The following is a 25,794-nucleotide window of genomic DNA, read 5'->3' on the forward strand; positions in this document are numbered from 1 at the left end:
TAGTATACTTCATCATGGGTCCTTGCAAATACTGGTTAGTCATTGCATTGAACACCATTCTTAAGACTTTCAGGGTTGTTTGTCTTTATAATGTTGTTACTGTATAAATTCTCTTGCTCACTTCACTCTGCATCAGTTCAATCAAGTCTTCCCAGGTTTCTCTAAAATCTTCTTCATCATATATATTTTAAAAGGAAGAATACGTTCCTTCCCTTTCTCTGAACTGAAAATGTATTGTGAGCTAGTCAAATAAAATTTTTGTCTGAATAAAGTAAAGATGGTATAGCAAAAAAGCCATAACAGGCATTTTTTTTTTTAGCACCAGAATGGTTAGGGGCGTATGTTTGAACTATTATCCTGTACATATAATCAGGCTTCTTAACCCATTTAATTACCTGACACTATATTTCAACTAGTTTGTTGAAACATAGTCTCCTATTACGCTTATCATCTATCAATTTGTATTTTATGGTTATTTTTATAAATTTTTTTTCCTAAATCAATGGTGGGGAAGGGGGCAGGCAGCAAAATAATCAGACATCAAAGAAAAATATACACTATAATTGTAACACTATAAATGAAATGATTACTAACAGGAAGCTAAACTCTGACTAACTGAAAAACCAATAATGTTCCTGAAATAATTAAATATACCTCCTTCTTAATGGCAGGGAGGCAGAGGTCTTCTTGGGGAGAATACTCTCAGGTACCGACACTGCTTTTACTTGTTTCAGTTTGTAATGGATGAGTTCAAGGCATGTAGAGTTGGAACAGAGGGACTGAAAGAGGACTGTGTATTTCTAGATAGAAAAACAAAAGCCATCAATAAAACATCAATGTCTTAATTCCCCAACTGGACTTTAAGTTTCTAGAGGCCAAAAGGTATATGTCTGATTTATCATCTTTGTATCCTGCTCAGTTTTTTATATTATACCTGTTAAATTAAAAAGGCAGTATGTCATAGTAGAGAGAGTGCTGGACTTGAACTTAGGTAAAATTAGGTCTGAATCTTGTTACTTACATGGACTAGTTGTATGGCTATGGACAATTCACTTAATTACTCTAAGCCTCAGTTGTTATGGGGCCAAATGAGATGCTTTTCAAGCATTAAGGCACTGTAAATAATGGCTATTATTATTAAATATCTGCTGACATATACTATTTTGTTTACTTAAAACATTTTGTCCAATGTAAAATTAAATTTATGTAACTTATGAAAATAAGAATATATACTATTAGTTAATAGAAAAGGAATTGGGCCTGAACCTATGATGTAATTGATATAGAGAACTCCTAGAAGGGGAAATTCCCTCTGCCAATGCAGGTGCTTCCCTTCCTTCTCACTTAGAGAGCTGCCTAGAGCTCTGAGCAGTTAAGTGACCGGCACAACTGAAGCCACACAGCTAGTATGTGCCAGAGACAGGAACAGAATCCAGGTCTCGCTGGCTCTAAGGCCAGTTTTGTCCACTCCCCCACAGCTACCTCCCTAGATATGGGGCTATTGCTAAATAAAATTGCTAAATAATTGCTAATTATTAATATTGCTAAATAAAATAACAGGATAGGTTTGGTTTTGGGGGGAGGATGGGTCCATAAAGGAAGACAGTTCTTTACCTTCACTTCCTTAAGAATATATAAGGCACTTTACAGCTCACACATATGAACTCTGTGGTAAGTATTTTCTGCTTTTTGATTATTCTGAACCTAACTACCTAGTTTGAAGATTATTCTGGGCCTTATTTTTCCTGAATTTGGAATACTTCTCTTTAGCATTTCCATTGGAATGTCAGTTGGGGAAATAAAAAGAGAAAAAGCTAGAAGGAATCATTTGTTTTGCTCTGGGAAAAGGCTTGGAAAGAAAGGAAATTGGAAATATATGCTAAGATGAGGTAGAGATTGATTTTTAAAGGGTCAGGGGGAATCAGTGGAGAGATTTCAAGAGGTCTATGAACTTGAGAGAAAAAAAATTATATTTTATTTTGACTAACCTCTAACTGAAATCCAGCATTTCCTACAATGATACATATAGACAGAAAAGTAATTCTGAGAAGCAATCCCTAAGCTTCACCAGACTGCCAAAGGACAATCTTGATTGCCTTTTTCTGGCCAACATCTATTCAAACACCTTTACTATATATTAGGAGAATCAGCATTTTCCTTCCTGGAAACACTAAATTAAAAGGAGACTAGCCCATCCAAGAGTCATTTATGCTTATATAATCTCCTATATCCTAACAGATTTGTGATGTCATCAATGTGGTATTCCACATCTCTAGCAGTTTAGATTGAATTCATCCATGTCTACTCATCTAATATTACTCTTTTTCCATGTAACTCATAAATTTGCCACATGAGCATCTCTTCTTGGTATGTTAGGAACCTTCCTCAACTTCTGATGCTGCAAAGATACCAATGAAACATGCAAGCTGACCATTTGTCATTTATCCCTTGACCTTGCTGAGTGACCAGCCCATTTTCTTTTTAGATCAAACATCTCTGAAATCACTTCCTTGACACTGATTCTCCTACGTAATGTCTTGTTTGTGATGTCACAGCACATGTGACATCACAGCACAGCTGGATGTCCTCACATCCAGCATGCACCTTTTCACATATTGTCCATACAACTGTATACCAGAATTTAAACAATAAGCAGCCTTTTTGTCTTTGTGTCCCTAGCATCTAGCATGGTACCTGGCACATAATACATGCTTAATACATTCTTGTTGCTTGCTTGCTTGATTCATCCACTTGGTTTTTCCTCTGTAGATAGAGCCAACTTTTGAGTGATTATGGCTCTCTTTTAGGATGCCCTGCAATGTTCTGAGCTTTGACAAAATCAGCACTAAGTTATCCCTAAACAAGAACATGCAAAGGACCTTACCTCTCACGAGTAATCCCTTTTCAACTCAGGCTGTGCTGGATTTTCTGTACAACAATGGCAAATACCTTGGATGAATATCTCCCTATATGCCTTACCTTTTGTAAATGATCAGGTCAAACAAGTTTGATTCTATTGCATATATTTCTACGGCTTTATCTTTCAAGGAACTTTGTATAATTTTGATATATCCATGGTAGATACTTTATTAGAGGAGAATCTTTAAGGTAGTATTTTGATCTATCAAATGCTTTTTATACATACATTAGATAGATAGATATAGATATACACATATATGCATACATATATGCTACATGTGGGTACATACATGTATATATTTTACATTCAGCACAGTAAGATCTTATAGTCTTTGTAGCAATGGGAAGATTGATAAGATTCTGTTCTTTCAATAACATGTCCACTCATTGGTCAATGGACCTTGTATTTAGATGACCAACGAACAACTAAATTAATGTTTTTAGATGAGCTAAAAATTGCAAATCTTAGCACTCTCTTCTCTTTCCCATCATTCTGTCACTGTACAAATGGAAGAGGGTAACACAGAACTGAAGGGAATTTTTCCTTTTCCTTTGTTTCATGGGTTGCCATGGGCAAAGAATTCATCCCTGGGTGGCCAGTTTCCTGGTGATAAGACTTTCTGCTTGGCTAGGACTGGTTCTTGGAAAGCAGAGAGTCTGTTGCTGGGTCTGAATTCAAAGCCTTTCAAACATCAGACATGGTAGAACCTTCCAGAGCATGTACTTTTATGGATTAGCCTTTGAGACCTATATATATATATACACACACACAGAGAAGAGAGAGAGAGAGAGAGAGAGAGAGAGAGAGAGAGAGAGAGAGAGAGAGAGAGAGAGAGAAGATGGGACCAAACTAGTAATATCATTGTTATAAGGAATTCCCCAATAAAGAAACTCCCTGTACCAAGGCAGATTTTGGCATGTTCTCTGAAGCTTAGAGTCTTAAAGAGTTGTCTGGGGAGCCCTGAGAGGCTAAGTGACTCGTCCTGTATCACACAACTAAGATGTATCAGAGAAGATACTAGAAAGTAAGTCTTCCTAACTCCGAGGCTAGCTCCCTCTCTACTATATTCCATTGTCTCTCACTTGTATATTTTGTATTTCAGTTGTTTTTCAGTCATGTCTAACTCTTTGTGACCCCATTTGGGGATTTTTTTTTTCCTCTTTTTTGACTTTTATTCAGAGACTTTTGTACATGCAGTATATAATTTAACTTTTCATGTAAGTATATCTTTTCTACCCAGTTTGGAATCTCCTTTATGGCAGAGACCATATGTTAATCTTTTTTTGTGCTCCATAGTCATAAATCCTTGTACATATTAAGCTTTTGCTAAATATTGTTTATAAGAACATACTAATAGTCATAATGGTAATATTAATAACCACCATTTATATAGCACTTGAAGAGTCACAAAGGTCTTTACAAAGTTATCTCATCTGATCCTCACAACAACTGTGGGAGAAAAGTGTTATTAGTATCACGGTCTTACAGATCAGGAAATTGAAGCAGACAGATTAAATGACTTGCCCAAGGTTACATAGCTAGGAAGCATCTGAGGCAGGTTTTGAACTCAGATCTTCCTGACTCCCGGTCCAGCACTCCATCTACTGTGCCATCTAGCTGAATCTGAGACCAGAGAAAAGTGATGCCCAAATTCACTTAAAAATCAAATGGCAGACTCAGGATCTGATTCTCTTAGTCCAAACCAGGTCACCTAGCCTCTGTTTGTAAACCTCTACTGAAAAGGAATCCATTAGCTCCTGTGTGGGGTAGCCCAATCTTTTTGGGGGAAGCCTAAATTTTAGGAAGTTTTTCTATATATTACTCCTACTTCTGCTTGCTCAGGTCAACTTTCCTCCTGAAGTCTAACCATCTCTATTTCTTTTCACTGATCCTTGGTATGGCGTTCAGTGGCCTCATAGTCCTGGTCACTCTCTTTTGGATATAGGGATATTCTGGATATTTGTTCATGAATATTCTGCCTAAAAGGTAAGTCCAGAACTGCATTCCACTGCCAAGATAGTCATACAAGAGAATCATAGAGCAACCACTGAATCGACAAATCAGCAATCATTAATCAAGAATCCAACACATGCTGATCACTCTGCCATCCCAGTTCCTGGAAGTTCAAGTAGTGACCCACCGAAGTCCGTCTTCAGGCTGAAGATTTCAAGGACTGCTGCGCTGATGTCTGGCACTCAGCGGCTCTCACCGGCTCGGCCTGGCTTATCTCCTGCTCCGCTGGTCTCGCCCGCCACTCTCGGGCTCCTCTGGTCCCCTCCGCCCTGCCGCGCTGACCGCGCTGAGCTGTGCGCCGGGGTCTTACCCCCGCGGAACAGATCCCTCCCGTGGACCCTCCGGTCCAGCCTGGGCTCCGAATCCGTCAAAGTCCGTCACCCACTGGATTTTACACCTCCAAAGTCTGGTCAGACTCTCCCCCCAGATATATCCAGAGGAGTTTTTCCAGGAGCTTAGGTGAGTCGTTGCTTTCACTCCGCCATCTTGGCTCCGCCCCCCCATTTGGGGATTTCTTGAAAAAGACACTGGAATGATTTGCCATTTCCTTCTCCAGTTCATTTTACAAACTAGGAAACTCAGGCAAACCGGGTTAAGTGACTTACCCAGGGTCCGACAGCTACTAAGTGTCTGAGACCAGATTTGAACTCAGGAAGATGAGTCTTCCTGACTCCAGGCCCAAGCACTCTATCCACTGTACCACCTAGCTGCCCCTCACTTGTATACAAAATATTTTTAAAAGTACTATGAAATCTTCACTACAGATTTTAGATGTTATTAGTATACCATTAAAATAGATACTTCCCATGACTTTTTTATTTAAAAAAATCATTCCATTGACTATCTCTTTCTTCTGGATATTTCCTTTTTAAAATTTCATGACATACCTGTCCTCTCCAGGCTACCCTATCTCTCTGATTATTTTGTTTTTTGTCCCTTCTTCTTCCTACTTGTCCTAAAGGTGTACGGGTATTTAGGGAGCAGTAGGACACCTGACATGAGGGCTGCCGAGCCCTTTTCAGGGATGCTCATTTACTTTTGCTGTCTATCTCTCACCCACCTGTGGCTCCAAGAAGCTGTAGCATGCACAGCAGCCACACCCTTGGTAAAACCTTCTCAGCAGACAGGTTAAACCAGGTTGAGAGTAACTGACAGGTCTCAAATCCATCAGTGAGTTAGGGGGATGTTTATCCTATCCTTCAGTGGAATAGGTGGATGAGAACAATTTGTTCCAATGGACATGAAGGTAGTTGACGCAGGCACTGTGGAGTGCTTAGAGCTTAGTCAAACATCAAAGACACCAAGCTTACCCAAAGCATCATGACCCATTGTCAGCCCTCACTTTTGTCTTGCCACTGGACTTCACAACTGTAGAAGAAAGAGTAAGGTGGATGACTTTGTGCAACTCTGCCTCTGCCTCACTTAAATCCAATTCTTGAGGAAGTCAAGACATCATCCACAGATGTTATTGGTCCTCTTTGAAACAGAGGACAAACTTTTCCCTAAATGTGAAAGTCTCTCAAGACATTACCCTTGGTGCCCTTTTCTTTTCTCTTTATATTCTCCATAAAGTAACCTTAGTTATGGGCAGTCGTAGAGAAGAAAGAGTCAATCCATTACCAAGTAATGTCTATTCTATCTCTGCAATATCACTTGTATCTAACCTTTACTTTCCACTCTAATTGCTGCCACTCTGGCTCAGGTCACCATTTCCTCTCATCATTAATTCTTACTGGTCTCGCTGGCTCCTGCCTTTTCCTTTCCAATCTATCCTATCTATTGCTGCCAGAACAAAATCCTTATTGCACAGATCTGACCATTCCATTCCTTGTTCAAAAATCTTCCACTTAGTAAAGAAGTACAAACACTTTAGCCTTTCACCATGGGCCTTGACTATGGTTTACCTTCTGTAACTTTATCACATGCTAATTCCTGCGCACATACTCTGTTCCCCAATCACATTCTGTTCTTTTCCTCCCTCATGGTTATTCACACACTGCCCTGTATCCCTGGAATGGTATTTCCCTCTATCTTTGCCTGTTGAAATCCTTCCCTTCGTTCAAGGTCCACCTCCCTGATGAACTTGGATGCCCAATAGATGCCTACATGACTGGGTTTTTTCTGGTTAGTTCCTCCCCTCCCCTCCCCTTTCCTCTCCTCTTCTCTCTTCTCCTCTCTACTTTAAACCTACTGCACTTTGAGACTGGGATGCCCATGCGTCCCTGCCTAAAGCTTATTCTGGACCCTCGTAGCTTTACACTGATTATCAATAGTAACTGTTGCTGTTTCCCTCCCAGCCTGATGTCTTTCTTTTCTTGACCTCATTAAAGGGGCCATGCCCTGGCTACTTATTAAACAGGCCTATTCAATGAATGGGCATTGCCTCACCCAAAGTGAGTACCCGCAAAGACCTGAGCCTAAAGGGCCCAAGGTCTCCCAGTGCATCCTGGGTCATCTCCAGTTATCCTGATGAATATCTGGTCACTGGATTCAGATGGCTCTGGAGGAGAATTGAGGCTGGTGACCTGCACAGACCTCCCTCACTCAAAACAAAGTCGAGTGCAAGTCATGTCATCATTTCTCTGATGGCAACAAAGGATGAATACAATCCCTGATGACTTTCCTGATCCTAGTCATTATAGGGGCCCTCTCCTTTCTTGAATGTCTCATACTGCTCCATAACTCTCCTATGCACTTATCACAGTATAACATATTATAATTATTAGCATATTTGTCTTAGTCTTCTTCCTCAGTAACCTCCTCCTATTTTGTATGCTTAAGAGCAGGTACTTTTTCTTGCAGCTTCTCTATATCCCCAGTAAAGGCCATCATACATAGCAGGCCCTTAATAAAGGTTGCTTAAATTCAGCTGAATTCTAGAATTCATTTAGCAGTCTTCCCAAAGACTTTTACTGTTTTTATATAACTTGTAAAGTAAAACATAGCTCATAATAGTTGGGGTGGGGGGAAAGCTTGATAATAAACATTCTGTATTATACAGTACTTTAAAAGAAATGCTTTTTATTCACTTTCAAGTATACACAAGCAGTTATCACGCTCTGGTTAATAAAGTATTGATGAGTAGTTCTATTAGAACTGCTTTAATGAATAGGTAAAGAATTATATTAGTACATTTATTTATATAAGCAAAATTAGACTATTATCTTAAGTGTAGTTGAGCATTTCTTAATAATATTGTTAGCTTTATTAGGCTGCTTAGGAAACCAGTTTTTCTTAGTTAATATGAAAATAAGCTTTAGCCCCTCCCAGATCAAACTATCTCAAATTCCAGGTCGATGAGGTTTTAATATATTAGTTTCTTAATTTATATTTTTCAGAGGGTTGTCTTATATTGTTTCTGATACTAGTGAAAAAAATTGCTTAGAAAATTTTAAAGGCAAATTATGCAGTAAGTAGAACATCAGGCATTAGGGTATCTTTCAGGCATAGTTTAGGAACAACAATAAATTACAGTTATCACACTTCTACTGAAGCTGTGCCTGGGACAAATTTAGTTTGGTTAGTGGTGGGGATGGGGCAGGGCTCCAGGAAAAGGACAGACCCAAAACAGATGCATTTCTTCCCAACATGGGTCACCTCCTATAGAATTCCTTTAGGGACAGTTACATACTGTGCTTCTGATAGCCACCAATCATTATAACAAAAACACATGCAATTTTCATCATTTAGAATGAATTATAAACAAGTTAATTGTTTTTACAGTGGTATCAAAGGCAAGAAGGGACACCTGTTTGTATACATGATATGTAAAATTATATCCGCATTTTACCACAAAATCGTCACATCCTGTTATTGTTTTAGTCTAAAAATTGGTTTATAACCTTTCATTACATAATCATTGCATGATATAATTCTGCACACAGCTTAAAAAGTGAACAGAACAGTGATATATTCATCAATGGCATATGGACATGCATTTATCTCTCCTGCATTAAGAGCCCCATGCCTAGAACTCTCAACGCTCCGTATTATCAGTATACTTCTGAAAGCTGACTTGTGTGGCTTGTTTAGAGCATTACAGTACTAATGGTATTGGGGAACAGGTAGACAGGCAAAGCTGCCATGACTAAGTCATGTGATGTAGTAAGACTTGCATCTTCCCAATTTTAACATATATTCACAAGTATTCCATACATCCTAATCTTGCACCAAAAATAGTTTAGTAATAAATGATTTTTAAGTAATACCAGCACAGTTTTTTAAAGCTTCACATAATGGTCACACCCCATTATTTTGCAAAAATTTTGGCATTAAATCTGTGAAGATTATGCACTGAAATATGGTATTACTTGTATATAACTCTGAAAGGAAAGGTAGAGTGGTGTGGTGGATAGAGGACAGAAACCCCTGGCATGTTTGTCCATAGGATCAACAGTGGATAGAGGACTCGCCTCAGAATTGGAAGAAACTAGATTTAGTGGGAAAGGAAAGGGAAATCCTAGCGCAAACTTTATTTGGATGCAGCAGAAACTTATCTCACCGACTTAAAATCGACTGAATACTTTTGTACTTTAGAAGATCTTTGGTTTGGGGAGTGTTGGTCTTCTTCCACTGACAGAATGTCAACTTCCTCATGTCTTCATGTGTAGTGAGTTACCCTGGACTGAATATCACCTGGTTTGCCAAAGTTCAGGTGATGAAGTCTCTTCCATACTTATGCTGGTTCTTGGAGGAAAAATACAATCCATTTCTGGGCCAGTACTTGAAAATCTTCAAGTGTGGAAAAGACAGACAGTGTGGTATAGTAGAAAATATTCTGAACCTGGAATCAGAGAGCCCAAGTTCAAGTTTTGTTTCTACTCTTTTCTAGTTTTAGTATTTAGGCATTCAACCTCTATGGGCCTCACGTTCCTTATCTATAAAATCTACATAAAGTGTTGTACTAAATGACCTTGAAGATCACCTTCAGTTCTCAGTCTGTGATCCATTGATCCTCTGACTTCTCAGAATTTGTGCTGTACTAGCAAAGCCTTCAAGAACCAAAGGTCACCTTCACTATGTGATGATGAATCAGAGCAACACTTTAGCAGAGGATGTTTCGCTTGCTGTCCAGTCATTTAGTCCTGTCTGACTCTTTGTGACCCCATGGACCGTAGCAAGCAATCCTTTCTATCCTCCACTATCTCCCAAAGTCTGTCCAAATTCATGTTCATTATTTCCTTGACATCTCATCCTCTCCTGTCCCCTTCTCCTTTTGTTTTCAATCTTTTCCAATGTCAGGGTCTTTACCAGTGAATCCTGTCTTCTCATCATTCAGCTTCAGTATTTGTCCTTCCAATAAGCAGTCTGAATTCATTTCTTTAAGTATTGACTGATTTGATCTTCTTGCTGTTCAAAGAGCTGTCAAAAGTCTCCAGCACCATAATCGAAAGTATTGATTCTAAATTTGTGTGCAAGGTGATGTCTCTGCTTTTTAGTATGCTGGCCAGATTTGCCACAGCTTTCCTTCCAAGGAGGAGGCACCTTTTGATTTCATGGCTGTACTCCATCTGCAGTGATCTTTGAGACCAAGAAAATAAAATATTCTCCTGGATCACTGCCTTGTCATAGTGGAGGGGCTTGTGTAGCTCAAGGATACTATGAGCTATACTATACAAAGTTACCCAAAGAAGATGGACAAGTCATAATGGAGAGTTCTGACAATAGGTGATCCATTGGAGAAGGAAATAGCAAACAACTTCAGTATCTTTGCCTCTAAAGACCCCATTAATCAAAATGGGGTATTAAAATGATAAAAAGATATTTCTTTTTGTAATGTGAATTCTTAATAATGTATATAATAATGAGTTGATGGGTAATATAGTGGAAAAAACCCTGCAGTCAGAATTGTAGAGTTCAAGTTCAAGTTTTGTTATGCTTTAACAATTTTCATTTATACAGTATGACAGAGGGGAAATAAATTAGCCATATTTCATCTCTCTATAATCTGATAGGCCTCAAACCCGTGATTGCCAGGTCAATGATCACCAGAGGCTAGCTACTATTCACTTTTAGCTCAAGGAAGTAAATCAAACCAATCAAACCAAATCAAACCAATATTAATATTGCCACTAGGAAGAATGTGACAACAAATTCTTTCATGTGTGACATATAAAAAGTTCAAGAGATAGTTTCTGGATAACCATTTTACTAATTATGTTAGCAGATAATTAATAAAAAGGGTCAGTGACACTCTTGAATGCCAAAGACCCCTCATGAAACCCACTCAACATATTTATGCCCTTGAAAAAATGGGTGTTCCTGAGGTTTTCAATCAACTCTGATTGATTGTTTGTCCTTTGTTGACAAAGAAGACCATGCCATCAGAGAAATAGTGACATGACTTGCACTTGACTTTGTTTTGAGTGAGAGAGGGCTGTGCAGGTCACCAGCCTCACTTCTCCTCAAGAATCATCTGAATCCAGTGACCAGATATTCATCAGGATGACTGGAGATGACCCAGGATGAGGTAATTGGGGTTGTGACTTGCCCAAGGTCACACATCTAGTGAGTGTCAAGTGTTGAAGTGAGATTTGAACTCAGGTCCTCCTGACTCCTGCAGTGGTGCTCTATCCACTGCACCACCTAGCTGCCCCTTCTGATTGATTAATAATTAATAGGAAGAATAAATATCATATGAGAGGTAGACCTACTCTAATGAGGGACTGGGGGAAGTAACTTTGAACACTCTTGCTCCCAGACCATCCCCAGCCTTGGGCAATCTAGTTAAAGAATCTACCCATCCCACTCCAAGCCTGAGTAGAACATCATGGGCTTACGTGGGCTCTGAACAAGATTGAGGAGAAAGTTTATTCAGTCTCGTTATCAGTAATACTTTTCAGATGCTGACTTGACCCAATACACAATGAGGAGATAAGAAGGGAAAAAACCCTGGATCTCTCCAATAATTGGTCATTTTATAATCATTTCGCTCATATGATGCCTCTCAGAATCTGTTATTCAGAGTCTTAAAACAAAGCTCACTTCACGGGTTATGGTTTATTCCCTAATCCCTCATATACATTCAAGTCAGTTTATCCCTCCCATGTCCTCTGGTAGTCTCCTCCTTCTCTTCCATTGTGTTCTATGGAGCCCCCATTCAATTGCTGACAAATTTTCATTCACGTTAGATCTCTTCCTTTCACAGACCATCACAGAAACTTGACTTCTCTTAGTGGAAGCTAATTCTTTGGCTACCTTCTCTCATAACACATATACCTTCTCTCTTGCTAATTGACTCAGAGGATAAGGAAGAAGAGGAGACATCCTTAGACATCCCTGCCATTTCCAGACCCTCCTCACACCATCAACACTCAGCTATCCCTACTTTCAGGTTTATTCCATTTAGATAGATCTATCCAGATCCTATTGATTATTATCTACCAGCCCAGGGTCATTTCCCTCCTTACTCTAGGAATTCAGCACTTGGCTCTACAGAATCATCTTCTAGAACTTCACCCCTACTCACATACCTTATGACTTCCATGTTCAGATTGATGTCCTCTCAAATAACCTCAATTCCCTAGCCTTACTCCACTTCATCCATACACAGGGAAGATCATACTCTTAATCTAATTATTACCAGCAAAAATTCCACCATCACAATCCTTAACTCTGAAATTCTTCCAGTTGACCTCAACCTCTTGCTCTTCTCCCTCCATGCTTATTCAACCTATCCCACATGCTCACCATAACCTCTAGGCACTTTACCCCTCCCTGCTTTCTCAGGCTGTCACTCTTGCTCTAGCCTCGGTTTCCTCCTTCTAAATTTTTTATCCTAGTTCTGCTTTAAACTGTCTTTGTCCTTTGATTCCCTTTCCCCATTATTTTATGAACTCATTTCTTTTCAACTCCCAACCCTGGATTACTCCTGCAATCCACCTGGTCTTCTCTGCTTCTGCTCAGTGCTATGGAATATGGACAAAGGAAGTCACAAAATGGTACTGATTGGGTCCAATACACATTTATGTTATGTCATCTCAACAAGGACCTAACAAGTCAATACTTTTATCTAATTGATTCTCTATCACATTCCACAGAGCATCTGTTCCAAATATCTTCCCACATCAATTCACATATTCTGCCTCTCTTGCTCCTTCTCAGTTAAGGATTTGATCTCATAGTTTTCTAAAACAAATAAAAAAACTAAAACCAATCTTCTCCCCAATTCCATATTTCAATTTATCTCACTATCAAACCCCATATTCCCCTCCTTTCTTCAGCCTAAGAGGATGAGATGGCTCATCTTGCTAAAGACAAACCCTCTGCTTATACCTTTAATATTCCAGAATTGTAGCAGAGATCTTATCATATCCTTCCTATACTCAAGAAGCTCCAAAGACTCCTTATTGCCTCTAGGACAAAATACAAATGTCTTTTTTTTGGCATTTAAATATCTTCACAATCTGGCTATAGCACACTTGTCTAGGATGAATATACCTTACTTTTTACAAATATTTTTACCAAATGGAACAGAATTGAATTAAATATTTTTGTTAAGATTGTGATTTATTTATATACGTTCTTATGCTACTTGACCAACCCTAAAAATCAAGTGTAATTAGTCAAGACAATGTTAGATCATCTCTAGGAAAATATGAAATAAACTGAGAAAAAACCAGTTTTGAAGATATAAGAAAGAAGGTACACTTAGGGAAAAAAGGAATAACATGGTCTTTCAACCAGCAGACATATTCCTAACCCAAGGGTCAATGATCAACATGAGATATCTCCAACATTTCCTAAGGCTTTGGGAATGCTACCAGAAGTTAATCATGGATTTCATGTCTCTGACCATTCCCCATCACAAACCTTCTAAAGTCTTCTACTTGGGAAGGCCTTTCAGCAAAGTTTGTTCTTCTTGACATACCTAGGCCTTCACTGATCTTTCATGATAGAAGTCAGAAAAAATGTAACCTCTGAGATAATTCTATCCCAGAGGGAGCTATAGTATGACGTATTTTGCCCCTCTGTCTTGCTCTCCCAGAAATTATAAGTGTCAGAGTATAACTCATGGGAAAAGTTGCATCTTGAAAATCTTTGAGGCTTGGGGCTTGACATCCCATTATTTTTGGTCTGACCACTAGAGTCCATAATACCTATATAGAGGCTAAAACCTAATAAGATGGACCTGATTCATGTCTGCTTGATTTTCAGATTTACTAAATGTTAGGACAACGATCATCTAGGTAGACATGCAAAAACCTAGATTGAGAATCTTCAAGAGAGGACAATCCTCCAACTAATTCTGGGACCTGAAAACTATGTTAAGCTAATGTGACAATAGTCCCAATCACTCATCAGTAATAGTATAAATGACACTTTTGTCAGAAATGGAACTTTTGCCTTCAGTGAAGGTCCACCAGGCAGTTTGTCAGTCAATAAACATTTATTAAGTAATTACTTTGTTCTAGGCCTGTGCTAAGTGCTAAGTATACAACAGACAGGCTCTGATCTCAAAGAGCTAATGGGGATACAAATGCAAATAACACATGCATACAAGAAATATACAGTTTTAATAGAAGGTAATCTCATAAGGAAGGCCAAAGGGAAGTAGAAGGTAAGACCTGCTATACAAGATAGGATTTGGGTTGAATCTTGAAAATAAAAATCCAGGGAAAGTAGGAGACAGAAGTGAGGAGGGATAGCTTTACCCACATGAGATGTATAACTAGTACAAAGGCAAGACATCAAGAAATGCAGTGTTTTGTATAAGAAGCAACAAGTAGGTCAGTTTAGCTGAATTAAAAAGTGCATGGAAGGAAGCAAAGTATAAGAACATTGGAAATGTAGGAAAGAGCCAAAATATTAAGGGCTTTAAACACTAAACAGAGGATTTTATATTTGACTGTAGAGGTAATAGGGAATCACCGGAGTTTACTTAGTAGAAGGTCAGACTGGTACTTTAGGAAAATCATAATGGTAGCTGAGTGGAGCCTGGAATGGAGTTGGGAGAGACTTGGGGCAAGGAGACCAACCAGAGGCTATTCCAAAGGGTCTAGATGTGAGATGATAAGAGTTTGTACCAGGGTGGCAGCTATACGAATGGAGAGGAAACAAGTGTGAGACATTATGTGGAGAGAGAATTGACAGGACTTAGTGACTAAATGAATATGTGTGGAAGTGAGGAAGATGACTCCAAGCTTATAACTGGAACCCCCTTGATTGGAAGAATGGTGATGCTGTTGAAAAAAAATAGGGAAATTGTGATGGCAGGGCAAGATAATGAGTCTTGTTGGAGACAGTTGAGTTTGAGGTGCCTACATGACTTCCAGTTTAAAATATTCAATAGGCACTTGATGATGCTCAAGAGCATAGGGCTGGATATAGATTTGTGAGTTGGCTGCATTGAAATGATAACTGAACCCACAGGAGCTGTTGAAATGAGGGACAAAGAGAGAGGGTCAGGAAAAGGAGACAGACAGACCAGTACAGACAGGGACAGATAGAGAGATTCCAGGAGAGATTCACAATTGGGCGTGAGATATGGAAGAGTATTATCCAGCAAAAGAAAGTAGGAAAGAGCAGTCTAGTAGCAAGAGAACTAAGACTGAGCAGCGTCAGGAAAACCCAGAGAAGAGAGAGTATCCAGGACAGAAGGGTTGTCCATGGACTCAAATGCTGCTAAGAAGTCAAGGAGTGTGAGGAGGATTGAGAAAAGGTCATTGGAGAAAGAGATCACTGATAACTTTGGAAAAACAAGTTTCAGTTGAGTAATGTTGTGAGAAGCCAAATTTCAAGAGGTTGAGAAATGAGTGAGAGGAGAGGAAGTGTAGGCAATGTTGTAAATGACCTTTTCTAGGAGTTTGACTGTGAAAGAAGGGAGAGAAATAGAGGAAGAACTTCAGGGGATTGTAAAGTAAAATGAGAAAGTTTTTCTTTTTGTTTTTAGGATAAGATAGAAACTAAAAACAAAAACAACACACATATATGCCTTCCTATTGTCCCTCCCTTCCCTTCCCAGTCTTAATCCAAACCTCAGAACTCCTGATATTCATCCTTATAGGATCATTGCTACAATTTTTTATTCAAGCTGTTTCTTCCCCTAGCATTCCTCTTCTGTACATCTGTTTAGTTCAAATCTGAGTTAGTTCAAGTGCTTATATATTCTTATCATTCTTTTTAGACCATTTCCCATTTCCCTACTCATCAGTTATATTTCTTTGTGCTTAATAATTTCATTCTTTTGTCCATTTCTACTTTCACAGTGTCTCTTGCATCTGACCCCTTCTCTCATCCCTTAGTCTTATTTCTTTAGAATCTTAGTTCATGAGGTACTACCTTTCCTTTCTATTTTGAAATCTGTTCTCACAAAATCTAGAATCTCTAGTTCTAGTCAGCCTGAAACAAGACCACTCTGTGTATATTCCATGGTTGAAATCCATGTTACTATTTTTTTTAATAGAATAAATCCTTCTAGATTTTTATTTCAGGACTGAGTCCTATCCCTACTGTCTCAGTGATAACTTTGAGGTCAAATTGCTTCCTTATGTTAAGAGCTCCAGTTCATCTTTCTTGTTACCCATATTTCTGTATTTATGTAAAGATGTCTAAGATCTTTCTTGGATTTTATCTCCTGTAAATGTTGAGATTCTAACTGCATATTCATAGTCAATTTTCTTCCTATCCCTTCTTTTCAGTTTAGAGCCCTTTAATTAGATTTACAAGAATCCATGAAAATACATTCTCACCATTCCTTGTTAGGTACATTCCATTTCTGTCCAAGAGCCCATTTTTTTCAGTATTTTTAAATCTGTGGTCTGGAAATACAAATGCTGTTCTCAGACACAATCTCCTGAAACAGTTAACTGCTCACTTTCCCAATCAGACTTTCTCTTCTCTTTCTTCTCTTGCCTTCCATTAGCAGCAGTGGTGAACATACTGCTATAATCAGAAGGTCTTCAAATATCAGTCCTAAAACTTTGTAATCTTTAGCAACATTTTTTAGATTCCTTCCAGCAGCAGCATCTGCGCTCATGTGAATCACCAGAAGGGAATAGTACTCATCTGATTTGACAAGTCTTTGTACATTTTGTCATATCCGGGATAAACACCTGGCAAGAGAGAGTAGACCTCTATTGTTACCATTTTGACAAATAACTCTCTAAGTACTGTTCAATAGAGATTCACCAACTGTAAGAGATAGATGCAATATACCTCTCTTCTTCCCCTAACTTTCCTGGATGATATATCACCAATTGCCTATCAGAACATTTCAAATTGGATGTCCTAGAGACATATTGAACTCAACATATATAAAACTGAACTCATTACATTTTCCCCTAAACCCTCCCTTCTTCTAACCTTCACTGTTTCTGAAGAGGTTCCCAAACTTTATATGGCCTAACCCTAATCCTTTTAAAAAAAAATTACTCAGCACCCCCTGGAAATCTACTTTCTTTAGCCTTTTAATATTTTTTTAAATGTGCATCATTTCAAACTACTGCTGCCCCCACCATCATCTCAGCACCCCCAGGCGGCTGTATCGCCTACTTTGGGAACCTATGCGTGTAGAAGGTACTCCCATTCTTGCAGTATCATGGCTTGTAACATTGGTTCCTGAATTTCTCACCGTCCCTCATTTCATTCATCCGATCAGTTGCCAAATCTTACTTCACATCATCGCTCACATCTCGCTCCTCTGCCTTTGCACAGCGACCACCTTCTTTCATGTCCTCGTTACCTCTCACTTACATGTTATTGCAACAGCCTCTGAAGAGATTTCCCTGCCCAAAGTTTCCCACCACTCTATTCCATCCCATACACTGCAGCCAAAGTAATTTTCTTCAAATATAGATATAAACATATGACTCCCCTGCTCAGAAAACATCGGTGGCTTCCTATTATCCATGAAATAAAATATAAACACTTCTATTTAGTTTTTACAACTCTGCGCAACCAGCTCCAACCTGTCTTTCCAGACTCACTGAATATTCTTCTTATCCTCTCTGCAACCCAGCTAACCTGGCCTTCTCTCTGTTCCTCACTCATGACACGTCATCTTCCCTCTCCATACTTCTCCAAGCTGACTTCTCACATTTCTGGAATGCACTCTTTCTTCTCTTCCCCTATATAGAGTTCCTCTCTTCCTTTAGAATACATTTCAGGCACCATTTTCTGCATGAAGTCTCTCCTGATTCCCTCAACTGCTAGCACCTTCCTTCTGAAACTATCTTCAATTTAACTGCCTTGTGTATATGGGTATATATTTATTAGTGTTATATTTATGCTCCATGTACTTTTACATACGCTAGTTGTCTCTCCTATCAGCATGCAAACTCATTGTAAAAAGATATTGCTTAATTTTCTGTACTTGTGTCTCCCGGCACTTACCACTATGCCTGGCACAAACTAGGCGCTTAATAGATACTTGTTGATCATTGATCGACTGATAACCCCCTGAAACCCCATCATCATTGGAAGACAAGCAGCTGCTTCCTCTTAGATTATCCAGCTGCCTCCCCTTTGGCAAAAGCCTCATATTTGGGGGTTTGGGGTTTTTTGTTTCTGGTTTGTTTTTTTTTTTTTTTACTTTCAAGTGTTTAGAAGTCCTTTTTTTCCTTTCTCCTCTTCATAAAAGTCATCCACCATCCAGTCTCCTGACACAGAGCAGTATTCACTTTTCCCTCTTCAGATATTTTTTATTCTTTGTTTTCCCACTGAAGACCTTCTTTCATATTTTTACAAAACAGTAGGACTTCATTCTCACTGATAACTGGGAGAGTGTAAGCCCTTCTCTTCTCAGAAGGAAACCAGTTTGCACTTAGATAATTGTCACATCCATGGCAGAAACATAAACATTACACAATCTATTCAAAGTCACTGCAAATTTCTCTCTACTCTCCCCTACTTTGTTTCTCAGTTCTTTTCTATTTCTATTTCACCAGTAGCACCACCAGAGAACTGTGGCAGCAAAATGCTTAGGGTCATCATCCACTTAACTTTCTCTTCATCTCCTTAGGACTTCATTTTTTTTGTTTTGTTTTTAATTTTAATTTTCAGTTCCATTTTATCTCCCTTCCCCTACTCCCTCCATCACCCACTGAGAAGGCAAGAAATGATGCCCATTATACTTATGAAGTCATGCAAAAATATTTCCACATTAGTCATGTGAAAAAAAAAGAAAAAATATGCTTCAATCTACACTGAGTCCATCGGCTCTTTCCCTGGAGGTAAATAGTATTTTTCATCATGAATCTTTTGGAATTATTGTGCATCATTGTATGGATCAGATTACTAAGATTCCTGTTGGTTATTGTTGCAACGTTGCTGTTACTGTGTATAATGTTTTCATAGTTCTACCAGTTTCATTTTGCATCAGCTCATATGTCTTCCCAAGTTTTTCTGAAGCTACCCCCTTCGTCATTTCTCCTAGTATTCTATAGTATTCTATCACAATCATACTCCACAACTTTTTCAGCCATTCTTTAGCACTTTGACAGACACAACCAACTTCCTATCGTTTCTTTCACTAACTACATTCAATTTGACTTAAATACCTTGTGTTACATAGAGACATTTCTCCTAAGTGACCTGTTTGGTAGATTTACATTATGAAAATTTGCCTGCAGATGTGATGAAGGGAGGAAGGGAGGCAAGAAGTAGGCCACCCTGCGTGGAGAGAGGGCACAGGCATGTGGTTCAAGGACACATAGGGACTCAGGGTCAGAGAAAAGAGAGTGGGAGAGGGTAGGAGGGGCCAGTCGTGTGGTGGCTTGGCCCTAACAGAAAGGATGAAGAGAAGGCAGACATGTAGAGGCTGGACAAGGACACAGACAGGAGAGGGAGCAAGACCAGTGGCACCCACCAGGGGATGGAAGACAGATGGAGGAAGTTGAGGGGGCAGACATGAGGTGGTGGGCAGGGCATGGGAAGAGTCTCCTCTCTTTGAGTCAGAGGTCTTAGGCCAAGCCCTTGCTCCAGCGGTTTCTCCTTGCCTTAGCTCTTCTGCTTTCACTTGAAGAGGTTACTTTTGTTTGTTTTTGGTGGGATTGGGGTTGGGAGGCCTTGGAGCAGCAAAAGGGCAGGAGCTGAGAGAGCACAGTACAATACAATAAAATTAACAAGTGTTTTTTTTTTTTTAAGGATGTTGATTTCTTTCAGAATTTATTATGTAAAGTTGAATTTGCCTAATGTGAATTTATGCAAAATAAGAACTATTAGAACCTCCTCTACTCCTGAGCCCTTTTCTTCTTCCTCTATTTGAACATTTCTTCTACTTCTCCTTTCAGTTTGGGTACTTTTTCTTTGTCCTTGTTTCTTCTCCTCCTCAGCTCCTTCCCCTTGGTCTGCTCCTGCTTCTTGACCTCCTCAAGTGTTCCTGCTTGACCTTCTCAAGTCTCTTTCTTCCTTTCAGTTCCAGCCCTTTTTCTTCAGCTCATCTTTCTTCTTCCCCTCCAACTTTTTCTGAAATCCTCCTAACATTCTCCTCATCAAAATCAAACTTTAGAATTACTGATAATTCCAAACCCCTCCAAGTCACATTCACATCTCCATTACCTTCTTCAGCTAAATGCTTCTCCTGCTCTTTCTCCTAAACTACCTGTGTCTATAGAAATCTGCATTTTCTTTTCCACCAAAAAAAAAAAGAAAGGAAAAAAGGGAGGGGCAGTGGAGAAGTGGTTACTCGCAAAGTGAAACCATAAAATAATGAGGGTTTTAAGAAGTGGTAGTCAGGGGGAGCAGGACACAGAGCACTGGAGATGGTCAGGAAGACCTGAGTTCAAATCTGGCCTCAGATACTCACCAGCTGTGCAGCCCTGCACAAACCTCTCATTTTCCTCATCTATAGAATGGGGATAATAATTGTACCTATCTCCCAGAGTTGTTGTGAAGATCAAATAAGCTTGTATTTATAAAGCAGTTGACAAATACTACACACATGATTGCTATTAGCAAATATAGGAGACCTTATGAATGAGAAATGGGCTTTTTTTCAGTCACAACTATGGGGGAATATACATTTATTCAACTGATGCTGGCATTACTCAAAAATATTTTGGAATCCTTTTTCATAACTGCCATCCAAAACAACACAGGCAACTCATTTTCATTGACTTATAGTTACAGTTGCTAAGCTGAATAACTTTATTTCTGGAATAGAAACTTCCATGATAGCTGTAGAACACTGGCAGCCTGTATCAGAAACACCATATATACATCTTCCAATCATCTGGTTCAGTCTGAAGCATAGAGAAGTAATCTTCAGGTGTAGGAGAAGAAATCTAGGTAGGGGAGCCACACAGAATCTCCCTGACTGAGTTCAACACCCTGTTCTTCATTGCTGGGTCCACAATTCACTCACTGTTCCCTTCTCACCTCGACTCATCTCAATTCAACAAAGAATCAGACACAACTAAAAATGCCTGAACAGTGGCAACTAAGTGGCTCTGCTAGGTACTGTGAGAAATACAAAGAATGAGACATTAGCCCTGCTTTCAAGTAGCTGATAGTCTAATTGGAGAAATCCAAGAGATATAAACAAAGTTCTTCAGTGGTCAGAAAAGAGAGAGACTACACCAGGTTAAGAAGATTTTTTGTGTTTTTTATTTTTAAAACTGAAACTTAAAGGTAGGGTTTTTACAGGTAGAAATTTGGCTGAGAACATTCCTGAGGAAATAGCATAAGCAAAGTAGTAGAGGCTGGAAAGTAGAATTGGAATTCAGGGAACAGCTTGTGGGATAGACAAAGTAGAAGATAAGCACAGAAAAACAAATTGGATTATATTGTAGAGAGTCTTGAATTCTATGAGTAGTATGACTTTTATTTTATTGACGGTAAGGAGCCATTGAAGTTTTTAAAAATATTTTAAATTACAGGACAATTACTTAATTGAATCTGATATTGCTGTGTAAAGAGGTAGTATGGCATATTGGATAGAGAATTAGCCTCAGAGTTCAAATTCCATTTGTGACACTTACTGGCTGTGAGATCCTGATAAAGTCACTTAGCTTCTCACTGCCTCCAGGAACTCTCTAAGACTCTTTTTTATAGAGCAGGAGCCCATCTGCATCTCTGATGAGCTCCTCTCTGTGTTTGGTTTCAGACTTTCTTCTCCATCATGCAGCAACCTTCTCACTTTGAAAGTTACCTCCACTCCTGCAATCCCTTTCTCTGATTGATCAGTTCCTTTGGGAACCTCCATTTTAAGAAAAGTGCCCTGGCCAGCCAACTTCACTGCATTTCTTTCTCTGCTCTGATCCTGACTCTTCAGACTTCTTCTCTTACCATACCCCAGAAGCCTTTTCACCTTGGAAGATCACTTCACCCTGGCAGACACTCTCTGTGGAAAATCCTTCCTCTACCAGGCCTCCTTCCTGTGATTGGTCAATTCCTCCCCGAATCTCCAATTTTCAGGAAAGTGCCCAGGCCAGCCAGATCTACTCCTTCATTCCTCTCTGGCTCCCCTCTTAAATCTCTGGACTTCTTTCTTCACTATTCTACCACCTTTTTAGCTACTTTTTACATGTTGTCTTCCCCCCATTAGAATATTAGCAACGCCTTTTTGCTTGTACTTGTATCCTCAGAGTTTAGCACAATGTCTGGCACATGGTAAGGGTTTTTAAGTTGAGTTGACTTGTTAAAGGATATTTCTTTATCAAGGGTTCCCCATATCATTGAAATCTCAGGTCTTATTCTCCTGAATTGGTATGGGAAATGGGGGAGATTAGAAATTAGGAGGCTATTGCTTTAGTCCAAGTAAGACATAATGAGATATTTTCCCTTGATACTAGGTTCAAGAAGACCTTTAAAGGTACACTTTCAAACCTTTCGAGCCAAGGTGGGGACCTATTATCATCAATGTTTGCCACCCCACAAAATCTGACCAGTTTAGGTCAACCCCTTGGCTCTTTCTTACAGTATAAGTCCCTTTTGTGCCAGTGACTGTGACCCAGAGTTAAATACATGAACACAGAGCCAGTTGAAAAAGAATCTCAGGTACTTTCAGGTAGAGATCCTGGGGGATCAAGTTCTTACAGGAGCATCCTGTACACAGTCTTTTCCCCAGCCCCCATTCACTCCCATAATAACCTTTCCCAACAAGCTGGAAAAAAGGCTCAAATCCAGTCACTAGACTCACATTCTTACCTGACAGTGTAAGACCCAAGCCTAACTATTTCCAGGCAAGGGCAGTGAGTAATAAGCAGCAGAGATCCAAATATGCTGTGTGCAAGGTTACTTCTAGTCTATCACATGAACCCTTGCTTCCTCAGGGTATGTCAGCTGCTGCAGCTGAGGACACTGACAGTTGCTGATTGCTGGGTATGGTTTCAGCCAACATAGTGGGGGCGGTTCAACTCCTGCCCTGTGCCTGTGCTATCAATCTCAAGGGATTTGCCACTGTGGAGCTGCCTTTGTTGTCAGCTGCACAAACCCTTAGTTGCCAAGGCTAAATTAGTGTATTGGCAGTGGAAAGACGAAGGATGGGGTGGATGCAAGAAATGTCATAGATGTAGAATCGATAAAACTTAACAACTCATTGGAAGTGGGAAATGAAGGAAAGAGCAGGACCAAAGATGACTCAAAGTTCTAAGCCTGAATAATAGAAGAATAGCGATGCTGCTAATAGAAAGAAGGACGTCTTCAAGAAGAGCAGGTTTAGTGAGGAGGGTGGTGGGTTTAGTTTGGGGCATGTTGAACTTGAGGCATAAGCAGGAAGACCATACAAATGATAAGTAACACATGCTTGTTGATCTAGGCAGTGACTTTCACCAGGAAACTTGGGAGAAAGGGTGGAACCAAATATACCAGTGTGAGAGTCATCTTCATGGAGGAGCTAGGGGAATTCATGGGTGTGGATCCACTCTCAAAGAGAAAGAGATAAGAATTAAACCTAAGCTAGAGACTTGAAAATGACTTAATTGAGGAAGAAAGAGAAGAAAAAGGAGTCAGAGACAGAAAGTAGTCAGAGAAGTAACAGAAGTCAAATGAGAGAATGTTGCGTTACAGAGACCAATTGAGGAGTTTTGAAAAGGAAGGAGTGGTCGACCATGATAAATCCTACAGAGAGATGAAGAAAGAAGACTGGAAAAAGATCACAAAATTGTTGATTAGGGAATTATTGATGACCTTCAAGGAAGCAATATCTGTAAATTGATTGAGATGGAAGTCAGATTACCAGGGGTAGAAGGATGCAAGGGCATAGAACCAAATAGAAAGCAGTTAAAGTACACTGCTCTTTTAGTGAGTTTGGCAATGAAGGGAATCAGAGAAAGACAATGGGAACTTGAAGGATATCTGGATTAAGTAAAATTTTATTTAGGTCTATGAAGACGTGAGTATGTTTGTAGACACAAGGGAAAAAGCCAGTAGAGAAGGAGACATTGAAAAGATAAGAAGTAGTTAAATGACTTGAGCTTCCTGACAACATAGCTACTTTCTAAAGTGAGATTCAAATGCTGGTCTTCTTGACTCTAAGCCAAACTCTCTTTCCACTGTGCCATGATGCCTCTCAAATGCTTCTCTGTTTGAAATGTAGATCACTGGATTTAAGGAGTTCAAAGTTCTATGAGATGAGGATGTTAGAGGGAGCATCAACATAGTTATTGAGCACAATTATAGAGGAGAGGATGGCGCAGATGTAGTGTATAACAGGTGCTAAAAATTTGGGGCAGAGGGTCCTGGAGGTAGGTGATGACTGGGAAAAGATGGGGGGGGGGATGAAATATACAGAGGGTATGAACTTCAAAAGAGGAGATGTTATTGAGTAGTCAAAACAGAACAAAGATCTGGAATAAACCATGGAGAGCAAGGATTGTGTCAACCCTAGCCTGTCTTCCAGGTCCCATGGGTTGGAAAGAGTGGTGGAAGCCTAAAATGGACATGAATGAACATGTGAAAAAAACACTTATGAAACACTTACTGTGTGCTAGGCACTGTGTTATTTTTTGAGGATACAAATATAAGTAAATAAGTTAGAAACCTTGTCATCCAGAAACTTAAGTTTCAATATGGAAAGACAGAACACAGTTGGAATGTGAGAGAGAACAATGGCATGACACGGAGTGTGGTAGGCCTCAGCCAGGGCAAGATAAATTCAAAGGTCACTAATTAGAGCCCAGGATCCCAGTTCTAGTGAAACACTTGTTCTAGTGGAATACAAGAAAAAGGTCATGAAGATGGAAGTGGGTGGAAGGTTGTCATCAAGGGAAATGTTTTTGTTCATGTCTGGAGATATGATGAGAATTCAAAACAGAAGTTCAAAGACCGAGGGGAGTTGTCACAATAGAATGAGGGTCCCAAAAGGCATGGTGGGAGAGGGGCAAGCAAGAGTACAGCAAGCATGAGGAGAGGTTGAGTTAAACTAGATACAGATTAGAGTATTAAAAAAAAAATGTGAAGCTTCCCTTGCGTAGGTGGAAGACAATGGCCCTGGAATGTTGCACACTTTTAGACTAGGGTACTGTGGTGGTTTTGCTGAACTGTTTTTTCTTATTACAATGGAAAGTTGGTGGAGAATATCTGGAAATAAATATAATGTAAAAACAAAAGCTATTAATAAAAATTTTTTTAAAGGGTATGGGGTGGGGAGAATAGAGAAAGGTGTTTGTCTAGGTCTAGGTCAATAACAGGAATTAAGGAAACAGAAGGTTGAGAAATGCTAATGAAAGGAGAAATGCTGAGCAGATAGAACCTGGTTAATGAGGAGTTAATCAAACTCACCAATCCCAAGGTTCCAATTAGAATGTTGGTGTGATAGCTGATACTTGTGTATGTTGATGTAGTCATGTATATAGGCATGCAGGGTGGTCTTCATCAGGTGAACAGACAGGCCTGATAGCCAATTCACAACTCCCCATAGTATTGTTGTCTTTGAGGTGGAAGTAGGGTAAGAGTGGGGAAAAACAGGGCAGGTAATAGGG

Source organism: Notamacropus eugenii, chromosome 3 (assembly GCF_028372415.1).
Source record: "Notamacropus eugenii isolate mMacEug1 chromosome 3, mMacEug1.pri_v2, whole genome shotgun sequence".
In the NCBI taxonomy this organism is placed as follows: domain Eukaryota; kingdom Metazoa; phylum Chordata; class Mammalia; order Diprotodontia; family Macropodidae; genus Notamacropus; species Notamacropus eugenii.